The sequence below is a fragment of the Galleria mellonella genome, unplaced genomic scaffold (assembly GCF_026898425.1).
Source record: "Galleria mellonella isolate WM207_F2 unplaced genomic scaffold, CSIRO_AGI_GalMel_v1 utg116, whole genome shotgun sequence".
NCBI classification, from domain to species: domain Eukaryota; kingdom Metazoa; phylum Arthropoda; class Insecta; order Lepidoptera; family Pyralidae; genus Galleria; species Galleria mellonella.
Window position 1 is genome coordinate 2303521 of NW_026441978.1, and position 17674 is coordinate 2321194.

The 17674-nt window shown below is 32.0% G+C and overlaps 1 protein-coding gene across 3 annotated transcripts in view; it reads left to right on the top strand.

The window, feature by feature from the left end:
* Nucleotides 1-17674, top strand: part of LOC113511465 (monocarboxylate transporter 14-like) — a 64295-nt gene that overhangs the window by 29739 nt on the left and 16882 nt on the right. The window contains exon 2 of one of the 3 annotated variants that reach the window (XM_052893936.1): nt 8875-8927. The exons of 1 other annotated variant lie outside the window; for it this stretch is intronic. The gene's annotated coding sequence lies outside the window, so the exon portion shown is untranslated. Of the gene's footprint in view, nt 1-8874; nt 8928-13710; nt 13851-17674 lie in introns of those variants that run through there. One more of the 3 variants, XM_026895089.3, reaches the window with a different exon arrangement.

Consider the following 17674-nt stretch of genomic DNA (forward strand, 5'->3'; position numbering starts at 1 on the left):
ATTAAAATATGCTGTTCTAACAAAAAAATCAATTTCATCCAAACCACTTATAATCTATTTGTTACAAGTGGTTTATCTATTTATAATAAAAGTACACAATCGATCTATGTAATAGAATCAAATTGATCACAAATATAACTAGAACAATAACAGCACCGCGTCGAAGCTTCTAGAAAGCGATATGGGCTTTAATGGAATGGAGCCCAATTGAGCTGCAGTCAATTATTAATATTGTACAAGTTAATTGAGCAATTGAACTCGTAGGGTTAACCAAAATTACTTAAATGTTCGGACAAGGCATCGTGATGTTCCCTTGTTTAGGACTGATGAATGACTCATCAGCTTTCAATCAATTAATATTATTAAGGTTGTCTGGAAGATGCTGCTTAGCGATAAGGCCGCCTTTTGTATCACTTCTCATTAATATTAACTGTATTTTTTATTTTATAAATGGTACAATAAAGTGTGAAATAAAATTCAATTAAGTTACATCGTATCTTTCCTTTCCGTTGGTGTCATAAGAGATGACTAAGGGATCTTAATGGTTAAGAAATAGGCAGCAGGGTTTCTTTTAAAACATCACCAAAAGCCGGTTGCCAATCCGTCTGCCAAGTGTGGCAACTACTAGCACAAACCCCCTTTATGTAGAAGGCCTATGTTCAGCAGTGGATAATTAACCGTTGATATGGTGATGATGATGATGAAGTTACATCAACTTCTTTTTCTTGCCGTTTCCCATATTTGTATAAATCCCCTTCGCAACTGCAGTATCTGTCGTTTTGTCGTACCGAATGGGCGGTATGTACTGAGTAATAAATGTACATTATGGTAACCCTATTCACGCAGACATGAACAGAAAAATTGGCCTGTTTTGGCGAAATCGTTGTTTAAAACAGTTTAATTATCTACATACCTAATCTAAGATAGTGGATTAATTTATTGTTAATTGGCTACATTATAAAAATGATTTTAATAATCAAAAATAGATATTACTGTAAGTATACATCTTGTAAATATCTAAGTATTTTATTTATTATCATGGAATAATTAATTATACAAATATTAAAACGATTAAAAAAACTTAAAATAAATTATTAAAAAAAAAATTAAGACGCTTTATTTACCTACTTAAATATCTTATTTATACTATACTAAAATAGTTAATTGCATGAAAGTCTGCAGGTGAGTCTGGAATATTTGATTTATGGCTAGTCAAGGCAAGATCTGAAATAGCGGGAAATGGGACTTATTGACGTCACTAATGTTGGCAGTATGCTTTCCCGCCACTCGCTAGAAGCGCCACAGTTTATAAATAGTGTTTTTTTTTATCAATGCAGAGTAAATACGATGCACAATGTTACAATATTTACACTTTTATTAAAAACTGAAGGTTATAACTACGTTTATAAAAGCCTCAATAACTGATAGTTAAAATGTTTAATGATGAAAAACTCATCATTAAATATATAAGTAAATTATAAGTACGTATAGAAAGTTAACATTTAAAAATATATCTAAAATAATATATATAAATAATATATAAAATATACAATCCTAAGACTTTTACTTATGTCTTACTTAATTTTTATATCTTTTGTATTACATATCGTTTTCTAATCTAAAAGATTAGAAAACGATATGTTTAACAAAGCAAAAAACTTTTTTGTGTCAATGTTCAGAATGCAGAATACAGATTAATTAACAATAAATTGACGGAGCGTGAAATGTACTCTTAATTGGCAAATCTTTTTGTTACGTACTTTTTACAGACTGGGTACCTGGAGTAGATACATAGATTTTTGTTTCCTTCAAAAGATTACAGTAGTAAACTTATTATAAATACAAACAATTACAAGAAATGATCACAGCAAGAAAACAATCTATTACCTGTAGTACTGGTAAATATTTATTTAGTATGAACATTCGGCTTAAAAGTTCTTGCAACCAAGCTATGAACCCTTTAAAAAAATATTTACTATGTACCATATGACTGTGCGTAGTATCTATGCCTATAAAATTCAAGAGCAATGAATAAGAAGCTTATTCATGCTGAAACGAGATATCAGGTTGGTGTTTGACGTCACAGGTACTTGGCAGTCTCTTCACATTCGACAGAAATAAGGATTAAGTTACACGCACGTCAGTTTAAATGCCACAGACTAAAAATAGTATCTATTTTTTTTAAAAAGCATAGACTCAGATTATAGGCGTAACACATTTAGTTCGATTAAATATGTATTAATAATTATATAATTTCTTTATTCTATGGTAGAGAATGTTAGTAATTTACTGTATAATAATAAATCCAGACAAAATATCATATTGAAGACTAGGCAGCATGGTCTCCGACCTTAGCCTGTTCTACAACGGAACAAACGTACTAAAAAAAATGTAAATACTATATAATATAGTCTTACACCTCGTTATATTATACGACTATTATCAATTTTCATAATTCAAATATATATCTAATGCCAATATGAATGGAAATAATAATAAATAATAAACGAATTGCAATATACCCTACCCATTAAATTATGGATAAAAACATGTTTTACGTCATTTGAAATTATTTATTTACTAACGAATTTAATTAAGTCATATGAATCTTTTCTTAATATTACCCAGTTAAATATTAACTAACATACAGAATTACCTTATCTTAGTAAGATAATTAAATATTGTAATTAACAATGTTTATTTTTAATTTTTATAAGTTTTTAAAAATTGTTATGGTTTTTTATTTTTGTGATGTACACGTTACAAAATTATGTAAAGCGAGAGATGCACTTATTTATTATATATAGATTGCTGATTTTATTTGCGTACCACAAACGAGTCTTGGCATAAAAAATAGGTAAAATGATATCCAATTTAATATATTGCAAAATTACATCATCACTTATGTTAATGATTATACAAGTCAAAGTTCATCAATTAAAGACAAATTGTTTTGAAGTCCATTTTGTACGTACCTACATTACCACCGTAAATTCTTTATAATAATATATTTAAGGATGTATTTTACTGCAACCCGCGCCATTCTTCGTAATTTGATTAAAAAAACAAATACATTTATATATATAAAGATAGAGATAGAAAACTGGAAATCAATCGCCAACTTTTACAAGGGTTGCTTCATTTTAAATAAAAAAAAATCTTGTATATAGTTCTATGTTACCGTTCGTAGACAACATTACGAAATCATAGCATGTATTTAGGGTTTTTATACCTCTTGTTGATATCAATATTTGGATAGAGAGACTAGATAGTTGTATAAAACTAATAACATTTTTTTATTGTGTTGTTGACTCGAGACATTAGCGTGTCCTCTTTCTGCAGATTTCAATCAGTTAATCAAATTCTGTAATCATAGGTATAAGGGCACTACTGCTTTTTTATACAATGTAGATTACTTGATCAATTCGGTATACCTAATAAAAATCATACAAAAACAATTTTTTGTATGTCTGGCCTCAAGAAATTCCATACGTCTGCTAGTCATGGGCGCGGCGCCAGGGCGAACGAGGTAAACATATGATTGAACTAAAAAATAGGTCATGCACGAATCGCGTCGCATGATGAGTGTTCCACTGTTTTTTTTTTTTTATTTTTACTTTATATGTTTCGCCATCAAAAGAATGTCATGTAATGACGAAGCAAGGTGACATTTTCTTCGTTTTCTACCGTTCATTTCTTTTGTTGCCAGAACCTGATAAGAAGAAATGAAAAATATACATACATATCTGTCACGCCTGTCTCCCATTAGGGTAGGCAGAAACAATGGAATGCCAAATGCTTCGATTCAAACAAACCTCTTTCGCTTCTTTCACATTCATCAATCTTTTCATACACGCTCGCCGGTTACGGGCACTTTTAATTTGGCCCTTCTTCAGCACATCGCTTATTTGGTCAACAAAATAAAAAATACTTTAGTGAAATTAAAAAAAAGTAAAAGCACTATTGTAAGAGAAACAAATTGATAATTATTTTTACAATAGATAAAATTTGTTCTCACATTGGTTATGCATTTTGTTATAATGGAACTGCCTGTTTTTTGTTTAATATTTGCTTCGATATTTTCAGTATTACACTTAGATTGTTATTATCGGCACTAACAATATCAACAATGGTTCTCAACATATTTATAGTAACTGGATAAAACGTTACATTGTATTCTAAAGTTGAAATTGCAAAACATTTTGTTGGTACTCACTTAGGCATTTGTGTTGCAACGATAAGGTCCTATTTTATGGTTATTTTAATGTTTAGTGGAATTAGGATTAATAAATGTTAATTTGGGACATAATTTATTTATTATACTCATACCTGTTATATAAATAATGTATTTGCGGTGAGGATTGTTAGTAACAAGGACTTGCGCCACTACTGGTTATATATCGTTAGGTCGACTATCATGTTTAATCCTTGATGAATTTATCATAATGGATCCAATTTGGCCTCTTTAGACAATTGATAAACGAATTTACCGATAGATTCGTTTTCAATAGCGTACGCATGTCAAAGATTGAAAGGAAGGATATTGCTATCTCACAGATGCAGTGGCGATAATGTATCTGTTGATACATTCACTTGTCACATACCGAAGGGGCTTAATGTCCCTTTTAATTGGGTAAACCAATAGTGCAGATGGGACTATTAATAAATTTTCATTTACCAGAGGGAAACTTTGTATAAAAGTTGTCAGCACGGGTAATTCTTTTGGAAAAGAGAGGTAGACCTCTGTTTCTGTAATGAAACAGTGTTGTTTGGATCGCTGTATTTCGGTTAAAATGGTAACACACATCCACACTGCTGTTCATGTCTTTAGGCAATGGTTACTACTTTCTATCAAGTAGACCGTTAGCTTGTTTGCCATTCTAAATTTAATAAAAAAAAAAACATTAAAAAACCTATCGGTTTTTCGCACAACATTGTGGCCCCTAATACTAACATACAGTTATTTCCGTCCGCAACAGTACTTAAACAGCACGTGTGCGAAGTCGATGGATTGCTATCGTCATTGGAACTAACAATGGATAGACTGGTAAATACTAGAATAACGTTCAACAATGTATTTGTACAGGATTTCTAAATGTAGATCGAGATAATCATTATCAAGTAGATAGACAAGGTTGTCGTGGTTGATTTTTTATAATGTTTTAATATTGTTTGAGCTAAGAAGTTTCTTTATGTAATTTATAATAGCATAAACTGTCTAATGTCCGTCTAATGGAAAGTGATGACTGTCACCTATAGGTATAAACATTATAATAATAGAGTATACTGTGTCGTCCATAATGTCTGAGGACTAAAGTTTTACGCTTTTGTATCCTATAATTTATATATATATATATATATATATATATATATATATATATATATATTATAATTATAAAAACATCAAAGATTATATTTAAACTAGATGTATCCCGCTGCTTTGTCCACGGTTATAACTTTTTTCAGTAAATAAGCTATCAAATGTAAAAAGATTCTTCCATATCTAACTCGCAGTTTTAGAGAGTAGCGCGTTCAGACAAACAAACTCTTCCGCTTTATTATAGATATTGTGTCCCATACAATATTCTGTAGTGAAGTAAATGTGATTGCATGGCTGTATTGCGATTTGAAGGGTGGGATATGGAAGTGAAATTACAGAGTATGGACGCATAATATCATAGTTTTCAGGAATGGCAATGCATAAGGGGTACCATAGACATTTTTTAAATTTATTGAGACTATGTAGAATACTTGTAAGACATCAATCTAAACAGTTACAGATACTATAGATATTAGTGCGTTCTTTGTTGTCTATGCTATTCATGTCTTTTTTTTACAACACTGGGGGCCAACGAGCATACTGTTCACCTGATGGTAAGTGACTACCGCCGCCCATGATCACCCACAACACTAACGGCATTGCAGGTGTGTTGCCGGCTTTTAAAAAAGGAATATGCTCTTTTCTTGAAGGTTATGTTGTCGTATCGGTTTGGAAATACTGCTGCTGTAAGTTGATTCCAAAGAGTGGTTGTGCGTAGAAGAAAGTGCCTTGAAAAACGCACTATGGCAATAGTCGATTTTAAATCTGTTAAAGGTATCATGTAAGATAACTCGTATGTCTTATCCTGTCTGAATTATTATTCTCTTATCCTTTCTGAAATGCTTCAAAGACAAATATTTATAAGGTAAATTTACTAGTACGACTGTAATTTGTGGTATAAAACTGGGTTGATTGTCAACTGTTGCTGGTTGTGACGACTTTGCCACTCCCAGATAATGCCAATTTTATTGGAATCCAGCGAAGTAGAGGCGAGCCTACCAGTGTGTCAAGGATAAATCAGTTATAATAAAGAGTGTTTATCTTTACAGACTTTTAGTGTCATCTCTAGGTGTTTTTTACTGATTAGAAAACGGAATAGTTTCCATTTCTCATGTACTTTTTGTACACGTTATCTTTGCTTTTCAAAATGAATGGATTTATATAATTCTTTCTGCAATCTGTAATCTGTATACTGCCTTATTATTTTGTATATAATTAAAATAAAAAAAAAAAAATTTTGTCGACACTATGAATAGACATTCAACAAATAATTAGAAACTATTATCAAATTACCCTCTAAAAAAAAATAAAGAAAATATATTTCTTCTTCTGTCGCAGACTAATCAAATTTATAACATAAAACCTCCTTTAGTGTTGAAGATAAAAATGACACGAAACAATAAAATTCAAATATTTATTCTGTTATTGAAGTCTTTGTCTAAATTTTTAATAAAAAAAAAACCGATTATGTTATCAATACCGTATACTAGAATTTATTGGACATACAGTATGATAAAGCCTCGTTTCAGTTATCAGTAATTACTATATCTGAACATAGATATCTGTAAATCGATATTGCAAACATACCTAGCTGAATTATTACCAGTTTAAACTAGATTTTTCAATAAATTTTACAATAATAAATTTAATCTATGATATTTTAGATAGAGAAATACTAAAAATAATTATACATTACAATGAATATTAATTTATTTTTTGTGTCGATTCTTCTAAAATATCTATGCGACCAGCATAGTTTTTTTCCACTTTTGTCAATATAAGGGTAGTGCCAACTCCTAAACAATTTTAAATTAGTTATTAAAACTTACAATTATATAGACAAAAAATATTAAAATATAGTCAGACTAATTTGATTTTTGTTGTAAATTTTTTTTAAACGAATGATAACGTGCTTTTTTTAATTTTTAAAAATTGAAATAAAAATTTCCTAAATGATTTGATTTGTAAATTTGAATTTGAAACTACTTTTATAAATTTATATACATTCATTAATTAAAATAGCAGTTATTTTAAACGATTTAAAAACGAAAACATATTTTATGTCTATACTCACTATATACTTAGAAGACACGACTAAGGAAGGGCGAGGGATGCCTCGCCATTCCTTAGTCGTTCCTTATGACGGGAACTGGAAGGGTGGCTTATTTTTTTTCTTTATAAAACTTAGAATGGCAAACAAGCTGACGGCCCACCTGATAGAAAATGGTAACCGTCGCCTATAGACATGAGTAGTACCATGGACATAACAGAGTATATTGTTTCGCTCATGATACCCCTCGTGCGTTGCCATTCCTGAGGACTCAGGTGTTATTCCTCTGTACCCAGTAAATTCACGCCATATCCCACCTTTCAAATCGAAACACAGCCATGAAAACACAGCTGCTTCACGGTTGAAACACGAAAGGGATAGAGATACCAAGCAATCGACTTTTGTACAAAGTCTCCCTCTGGTCTATATCCTCTATTCCATGCCGGGACCACATGGCCATGAATATTGTCAGTGTATTTTCAATTGTCATCTCCTATATCTGTCCAATAAATTACCGTCTACTGATTACTCGTTAAAACTCCGTAGATAAGTATGTTGGACTAATATATCTAGCGCGTGTGCGATAAACATGGCTGTCTAAATTATTTAGAATAAATCAAACGTGTTCCGGTTTATAGATCAAAGAGCTAGATATCAGATGATGTGAAGAATAACAAATTAATTTATATAATATGAATGTTAATAATAATAAAAAATATATTCGATATATTTTATAAACTAGCTATATCCTGCTGCTTTTTTTTGTACAACTTAGAATGGCAAACAAGCTGACGGCCCACCTGATGGAAAGTGGTAACCATCGCCTATAGACATGAGCAGTACCATGTACATAACAGAGTATGCTGTTTCGCACATGATACCCCCATGCGTTGCCATTCCTGAGGACTTAGGTGTTATTCCTCTGTACCCAGTAAATTCTCGCCATATTCCACCTTTCAAACTGAAACACAGCCATGCAAACACAACTGCTTCTCGGTAAAAACTTGCTGACATTTTAGCTGCGTGAATCAATATATAAAGTGCTAAGTTAGGATATAATATACCAAATTTTAAATTTTACCAAATTTAATTCAAAGTCGTTCTGTGGTTTTTGCGTGAAAGAGTAACAAACATCCTACCATCTGCCATTATAAAATGGGTTGTACCCATTTTTTTAAATTTTTCCTATTTGTTTTATATATTAATATATACTTACTATATACATAATAAATACCAAAACTATTAAAAAATAACCAATTTTTTTTTTCAAAAATTTCCTCTGGAATTTAATTTCGTGAATAGAATTTTTTAAAAAAGATAAAGATAGGTCCGTTGGCCCATCATGACTAATTAAAAACAATTAATCACAATTGTTTCCAGGGGGAACCGCGGGGAGGTCGACCTGATAGGATATATTGCTAGCAATGGGGCTTTTTTAATAATTTTTTTTTAATAACAATGTCAATTATATACAACTAATTAATATGTATATTTTTACTTACAGGTACACACAATCACATCGTTCAGGCTATTTCCAAATACAGGCGTGTGCTAAATGTAAGTTCTAACATAGCACTTTTAAAGGTATTTTAATGATGCCTGTATATGGCAAAGCAACTGAACTGCGTAGAAACATAATTCTAAAGTATTAATACAGCCTTATACGTTATAGTGTTTGTCTGTGAATTGGTATTTGCTATTTTCCCACCGACTTCAAAAAAGGACGAGGTTTTTAATTCTATTTTTTTTTTTCAATTTCGTCAGTTATAAACCGATTTGGAAATTTATTTTTTTATCTGAAAGCGTATACCTTCAGATTGGTTCTATAGAAATAAAAATCGGTTCAGACGTTTAGTTGTTTATTTTTTATTTATTTATTTATTTATGACAACAAACAGTCATTTACAAAATATTAATACAATATACATTACAGTTTTACAACAAATAGACCTTACAGTGCCAATAACAGTATTTTAAACATAGAGTTATTATTAATGAAGTCCCATGACAACACGCAAGAAATTTAGTAACAAATTCAAAGTACTAATAATATAATAATAATATAATATAAGTGTCAAAGATGAACAAAAAAGAAGAAGCGCAAGTAATTATTTAATTTATTTACGTTTATTTAATTAAATTAAATAACAGATTTGCCACAATTGAAGCCGGTTCTGTTTTTGCGGAACGCAATCTTAATTATTCCATTAAATATATCGGCGAACTAATTAATAAATTGTAAACAATTTGTTGTTGCGTTCAAACAGGAATTTTTATTTTATCTATAAATATTATTCTTTCATTTCTTAAACCACTTGATTGTATATATCTTTTATATCTACTACAAAATTTATATTTTTTTTTATTGCATTTAGTTTGTTGTTAAACTTAACCTTTTTCCTATAAAAGTGAAATTGTGCTTAAACACAGGTGTCCTATGTCTATGAATTATTACAAAACCATTACTATAAGACTGAGTATTATGTATATATACCTGTTGCTTAATTAAAAAAAAAATAACCTTTAAATAATAATAGTATGCATATGCACCCAAGCATTGTGCAGTTTACCGCTGCGCTTGCGCATCCGTTCACGGTCAACAATGGGCTGTTTGATGCAAGCCCACCATTACACCTATTGTACGTTAGAATTACATTACATGCAATGTGTACTAACAATGGTTAGATAGGTCACTGATGTTAGTATTGATAGGTATATGTTTCATTATTTACTGATGAAACACACACACACACACACATACACACACACACATATATATATATATATATATATATATATATATATATATATATATATATATATATATATATATATATTAATATTTATTAATTTTTAACTATAACATTTAAGTCGATTGGTACACATGTATGACTGTAACTACTAATAAACTCTCAGTTTTTCTCATATTGGGTTTGCTGGAAGAAATCTCTTTTGGAAATAAGTTCGCCTTTGTGTACTATTATGTTTGTTTTCTCTATTTCGATAGCTTTTTGTGTACAATAAGGAATAAAGAATATACAAAATTTTCTCTCATCTCTGTTTCTCTTTAAACTTTGCTGGTTACTCTGAGTCATAGATTGTTTCATTTGTTTTTCTAATACAGTTAATTCTTTGTTATACTAATATTTATATATTTATTATACGTATTTATTTATTTAACATATTATATGTATGTTTGTATTAGTCTATTTATATGTTTATAATATATAAATATATTAAGTATTACTTAATATTTTCTCAATTTTGATAATGCCTACCTATTTCTGTGTTTGCCCAATGGATGACTGGTAGAGAACACCAATCCAATTTTTATTAATGCATTTATGTATGATAATTAAATAAAAAAAAAAAAAAAAACACTGTCCGCCAAATGTACATAAAATTTCACTGTGCATTAAAGTTTGAATAAATAAATATACACATATGTATAGGTGGAGTTTTTTTTTTTTAATGGGTGACAATGGAATGGCAACCCCACCCGCGCTATTAGTATACACCGGCGAGGCTCCAGTGAAGGATGATAGGTGAGGATGAAGAAGGTCAGTTAGTCCAGCGTGACGAATTTAACAAGAATTGTTCACGGTGGTTTCCAGGGGAATCCACGTGGAGGTCGACCTAATAGGGCATATTGCTAGCAATGGGGCTGTCAAACTCCATTGCTAATTGGGGGAAAGGGATTCCTTTCCCCCAAGTATAGGTGGAGTTTTAGACATCTCTTTATAAACCACTAATCATAATAAACATGAAAAAAAATGAGCCAACATATAACGGCTATGGTTGAGAGTAGAACATTCCTTTTTCTGTTGATTTCATTTATGGATCATATTATCCCTGTATTTGCCCAGAATGTTTAAATGTAGTACCGACAAAAAATAGACCCTATATTAAATATTATAGAGTATATTTTTCTGCAATTATCTATAATAAGTTTATTTAATAGGCAAGTTTTACGTCTGAGCGACAACACTGGAGGAATTCTGAACCATTTGAAGAACCTTGAATCTATTCATGCACTGCTAATGACAGAATTAATAGAATTCCTTTATAATTAGTGTTGTACGAACTGTTAATTAAAGACGGCATATTGTTCATACTCCATGGCGACAGACTATATACAGAATAGAATAAAACTAATTTTAAACTTGTTTACAAGGCCATTTAAATCATCCCTTATTTATGGTTCTATCGGTGGGATCGGAATGTTATTATTTGCTTAGAAGACCCCGCATGAAACTCAGAAATGACTCTATATAAATAAATTTATTTTATTGAAATAGGTATTATCTTGCTTAAATTCATATCATTGCTTTTTTATTAGAATTATTTTGTTTAATTCGGTTAGAGGTGAACACGTGTCGCAAAACGTGCGTGGATGAAATTGCTGTCGGAGATTGAGTGGTTAAATGCAAGTTTGTAGAACTTTTGGTGGTGATGATGGTGGAAAATATTTGAGTGTTGGCAGTCACACACATACTAATGGTAGCGGAATTAAACAAAATAATTCTAATCAAACAACCAGAAACAAATTTAATACATACATACATACATATCTGTCACGCCTGTCTCCCATTAGGGTAGGCAGAAACAATGGAACGCTAAATGCTTCGATTCAAACAAACCTCTTTCGCTTCTACAAATTTAAGTGTAAAACAATTTTTTGTTTTATGCAAATATAATTTATACAGAATTATACGAGTATACTTAAACCACTGAGTACATATCTCAGAGCTACACATTTAAAGATCAAACAAATGTCTATTCTTTTAGTCGTGTAACTATATATATAAGCATTTTATTAATGTGGTGTCATGAAATGATATGGTAGATTTCGGTAAACACATCGACATAATAATTTTATTACTATGGGAAAATTATAACACTCGGGGTTTCATTCGATTGAGTAAATTACATTTTTAATAACATATTTACAAAAAATACAGTAAGCAGCACCTTTAAACACTTGTATGACGCATTGTGTTCTGAGAAATTGTTTGAAATAATGCCCATAGTCACTTTTTATCATTGCACCGCTTGCCATCGACATGGATTTTATTTTTACACGCTATATCCTAAATCCTGAAAAGAGTGAACGAGAAAAGAACATTAATTAAAATAATAGAGAATAAAAGAGGCAAAATGCTAGGCCGTCTTATACGGCATGACGATTTTTTTAAGAGCATAGTAGAAGGAAAAATATAGGGCAAAAGAGGAAGAGGAAGAGGAAGACCGAGGAACTACATGGGACAGGTAAAAAAAACACTAGGTGTGATGTCGTATAGGGAGGTCTAGGATATAGCCTGGGATAGAGCTGGCTGGAAGAAGATGCATGAATTAGTTGCACCGACAAGAGGAAGCTCTTAAATGGAAAAAAAGAAGAAGATCGTAAATGGTCGCGTACAGTGCAATTTCAGAGGAATTTTTTTCCGCGAACGCTCAGGCTGTGGTTCTTCAAAAAGCATGTATTAATGTTTCTGTTTGAACGAATTATACATGACACCCCTAGTGTTGTAGGCATCCATAGGCTACATTGACCATTTACCAACAGACAGGCTGAATGCTGTTGCTAAAAATGTCAGTTGCTTTATCCATCTTATGTGGTAATTTATAACAAGTAAGTTCCAGAGGGAGACTTTGTACAAAAGTCGATTGCTTGGGTACCTCTGTCCCATCCGTGTTTCTACCGTGAAGCAGTTGTGTTTGCATGGCTGTGTTCGGTTTGAAGGGTGGGATATGGCGTGAATTTACAGGTTACAGAGGAATAACACCTGAGTCCTCAGGAATGGCAACGCATGGGGGGTATCATGGGCGAAACAGTATACTCTGTTATGTCCATGGTACTGCTCATGTCTATAGGTGACGGTTACCACTTTCCATCAGGTGGGCCGTCAGCTTGTTTGCCATTCTAAGTTGTATAAAAAAAAAAAAGTTATTAGGTTAAAAACTATTCTATCTCCCAAGTTGTAGCAAAAAATTTACAAAATTTCAATAACAAAATCGGTTGACCAGTTTCGGAGATTAGCATGAACTAAAATCGTGTCACGGGGTTTTATACATTAAAGTTTGTATTCTCATTCAAAACTTAGATTACAAAGCGGGCCAAAAAAAAATGCAAGACATAAAAATACGTTCTCAGATGACAAAATCTAAATTTAACACTTTGTTTTAAACACCAAAATATACGTGAAAAGTATTGCCAAGATCAACTTTGTCATAAACCGCGTCTGGAGTTTTGCGTCTGCGCACAATTTTGGACGTATTCCAATAGAAGCTCCGTTTACCGGAATATTACATTACGTAAACCGAATGAATAGGTTAATATCAAACGTAAGATACGGCTGACGTGTGTGTGTTTTTGTTTAAATTGTGTGAAGACATTGTAGTAAAATGTTTCTAAATATCTTTTATTTTCGCTAAAAAAGATCCTATACGGTTGTCTCCTTTTAAATATTGGTTGTTCAGGTACGTAGGATATAATTATTATGAATTAGGGAACACTTTTTACCCACACCGTGTGATCAGAATATGTTGATTGACTAGAATAAATAGTAGCTCAGCCTTTTATATTATATTTTTTATACCACTGGGTTGTAAAAAAATATACGGCCCACCAAATGGTAAGCGGTTACCGTTGCTTATAAACACCTGTAATACCAGGGGCATTACGCGTTGCCAACCCCGAGAGAACATCTTTGTTCCTTTTTTGAAGAACCCCATGTGTCTTATATATATTCCAGATAATAAAAAAATTTTGTAGTGCTTAATAAAGCTGTTAAGGAGTCGAGATGTAACAAATAAACTTACTTATTCATTTATATAATAATATTAGTGAGGTTTTTTTTGTATTCGTAAACAGTAAGGAGATATAGGTGAGTACTACAACGATCTGTTGGGCTTACTAAAAACAACTAAGTTATTAGTTATTTGATTAGAATTATTTTGTTTAATTCCGCTACCATTAGTATGCGTGCGACAGCTAATAATAATACTACTAATAGTAGCGGAATTAAACAAAATAATTCTAACCAACTAACCAGTGATATGGACTTCCGCACAATAACATATATATTAGTCAATATAAATAAAATTAAACTGTACTTATTTATAATATGAATGTGGCCAACGATTTGTTTGAAACAAGCATACATACAGCCCGTCTAATGGTAAATGTCCACTGTAGCCTAATAGACGTCTGCAACACTAGGAATGTCATTTGCATGTTGCCGACGATGAAGAAACTTTAAAACACCCTTTTTAAAGAGCTCATATTGAAGTCTCTAGGGAAAATCTTGGCAAGGAGCTCATTCCACAACCTGAGGGTAGGCAAGTGGAAACTCTTTTCAACTGTGAACCCTCCTCTGAACCACACTGTATGCAACCATTTAGGTTCTATATGTTTTTGTTTTATAAAAACATGTTCTATATTTAAATGTTTATAACATGACAGTCTTAAATATATGCTAAGGCATAAGACGAAGCAATCGTTACATTTGGCAGACTATTTTTATCTCAGTCAATCAATATGTAATGTATCACTATTCACTACATATTACGGAAATAATTGAACAATTGAATGATTTATTTTCTCTTCATAAAAGGTGGTAAAAAGTAAATACTACTTAAAAGGAAGGGTGTCAGGCATTCTAAAAAGTTTCTTAAACGACAAGGCCAATGAGGGATGGGATAAACACATCTATGGTGGTGGCAGATAACAGGTAAGATTCATAATGGGTGCCTTAACTGGACATATGCCAGTAACGCAGATATTGTACAAGATAGGTCTATCCTTGGACACACTGTGCAGATTGTGCGGTGACAAATCGGAATCCATGAAATGCCTGATGTGCAACTATAATTCGTTGGCAAGAACTCGTAATACGTATGAGTTTACTAGGAACGACTTATCTAGAGTCAGGGAACTATAGATATCTGAAACAGAGGAATATCGTAAAGGTAACACATAGGATCTATAAAATGATGACGTAAGACATGGGGAAGCATAAAAGATCCCAATGGGTCGACGTGCAACGGCTTAGCTGACCCCATATGCGAATAAAAAATAAGATAAAAACTTAATTAAAATAAAAAAAAATTAATAATAATTATTACTAGTAAAATTAGTATTTTTCTTTTTTGATGGATGATAATAGAATGGTAACCCTGCCTGCGCTAACGGTATACGCTGGCGGAGCAACAGTGAGGGATGATATGTGATAATGAAAAGGCAGGTCAGTTAGCCCATCGTGATGCGCGCTTGGTCCAATCCAGCACGATGGTTTTCAGGAGGGACCACGGGGAAGTCGACCTGATAGGGCATATTGCTAACAATGGGGCTGTCAAACTCCATTGCTAATAATCTCTTTCCCCCCTGCTTATCATATTGTGATTTAATGGGTGATTATGGAATGGTAACCCCGTCCGCGCTTTCGGTATACACTGGCGGGGTGTCAGTGAGAGATGATAGGTGAGGATGAAGCAGGTCTGTTAGCCCATCGTGACGAATTTAACAAGAATTGTTCACGATGGTTTCCAAGGGAAACACGTGGAGGTCGACCTGATAGGATGTATTGCTAGCAATGGGCTCATTATATCCCATTACTAACAATTCTGTTCCCCCCAGGTCGATCTATTAGGGTACATAGTTAGCAATGGGAGTGGAGTTACTAACAATCCCTTTCCCCCAATAAGATTAGTATTCTCCTAGCTCAAATATTATTCATTCTATCAATGCCTATAAACGTAGGCAATTTTATTATCTCGGCAGAAGTCGCTAAACGGTCAATAAAACTTCATGAAAGCACTTTTCTTGTTTAACCTATTTTACTGTGCTCACTTTAAGTGGATAGTTTGCAATTACAACACAATTTGAGATTAGATATAAGCAATTGTTCGCCAATTAGGTGCATTAGATCGAAACGCGTCTCTTGTACCAATTGTGTGATATATAAATTAATAGAAAACGGCACTGTTGCTGCTCTGCTCAACTAGTATTGGATCTAACGAGGCGCCATGTTTAAAATAACTATTGAGTTAATATTTTCTTATGTTTCTTTAATAAGTATGCACTTTTTATAAAAATAGAATTGTGTTGCCTTACATTACATAAATATATAAAATAAATAGATAAGATTGTCATAATTATATAATTTAAATAAAAATCAGTAAATCCTCCATCATACCCAGGATGTTTTAAAAGATTGTTAAGAATGTAAATGGCTATATACACGACAGAAAGAGAAGAAAAATTTAATATAAAATTCTATCATGGTAATAATAGGTCCCACTTATGGACCCAATAATATAAAAATTATACCCAGCAAGGAAACATTATGCATGGTATAGTTTTTTTTTAATGGATGGTAATGGAATGGTAACCCCGCCTGCGCTGTCGGTATACGCTAACGGGGCACCAGTGAGGGATGATAGTATATATATATATATATATATATATATATATATATATATACGATATATATATATATATATATATATATATATATATATATATATATATATATATATATATATATATATATATATATATATATACCAACCGTACAATATAAAAAGATAGCGTTCAAGATGACCCACGTTCAGGACGTCCTTCCACTTCACATTCCGACGAAAACGTGGAAAGAATTCGAACTTGTGTTAATGGGGACCGTCGTTTAACGGTCAGACAGGTGGCTGAAGAGCTTAATTTGGGCAAAACCGTGGTCCACGAAATTCTAAGAAACGAACTTCAAATGAAAAAAATTTGCGCCAAGATCGTTCCGTGAGTTTTTATAAAAATTCCATTACGGTGACCGAACACCCCCCCCTATGACTTCTTCTTGTTCCCAAAAACCAAATTGGTATCGGGGGCGGCATTTGGGGGACATAAATGAGATAAAAAAAGCTACGACGGGGCAGCTGAGAAACCTACAACCAGAGGACTTTCAAGGAGCCTTCTACGGCGTTGGCACAAGTGCATTATATACTTTGAAGGGGATAAAATTGATTTACCTGAATAATTGTAAAATAAAATTTTTAAAAAACTTTTATACGTACTTTATATATATATATATATATATATATATATATATATATATGTAATAAGTGATTATTGTGACATAACGATAATAGTTGGACATATAGTATCGCGAAGTTTTTTATAGTTATTGATATTTTCTTCAATATTGTAGAACATACTTTTATTCTATCACCAATAGTTTCCGCAGCGCACGCGACGAAAGATATTTTATAGCATTTTTTACACCTTGAGTTACGTTACTAAAGTTTTAGTA